Genomic DNA, 317 nt, shown 5'->3' with positions numbered 1-317 from the left:
TTCCAAGGGGGGAACCAGCAGGCATATACAAGCGCTCAACAAGCACTGTCTTTCACCAACCAGCAGTTGGGACCTTCCTCTGCTAGCAGCTCTCAGGATGAGCTGAAAAACATGATGCAACAACTCTTGGTGAATCAACAAAAAGCTTCAGTGGAAATCAACGCTAAGGTCGATACCATGTACAATGACCTTAATGGGAAGTATGAGGCAGTAATGTCACATGTGAAGAAGCTTGATGTTCAGGTTGCACAGACTGCTGAAGCCGTGAAAAGAACTCCTGGGACTCTGCCCGGAAAAGGGGAAGCAAACCCGCGGAA

This window comes from Camelina sativa, chromosome 7, assembly GCF_000633955.1.
Source record: "Camelina sativa cultivar DH55 chromosome 7, Cs, whole genome shotgun sequence".
NCBI lineage: Eukaryota > Viridiplantae > Streptophyta > Magnoliopsida > Brassicales > Brassicaceae > Camelina > Camelina sativa.
Note: the sequence above shows the minus strand (reverse complement) of the source record.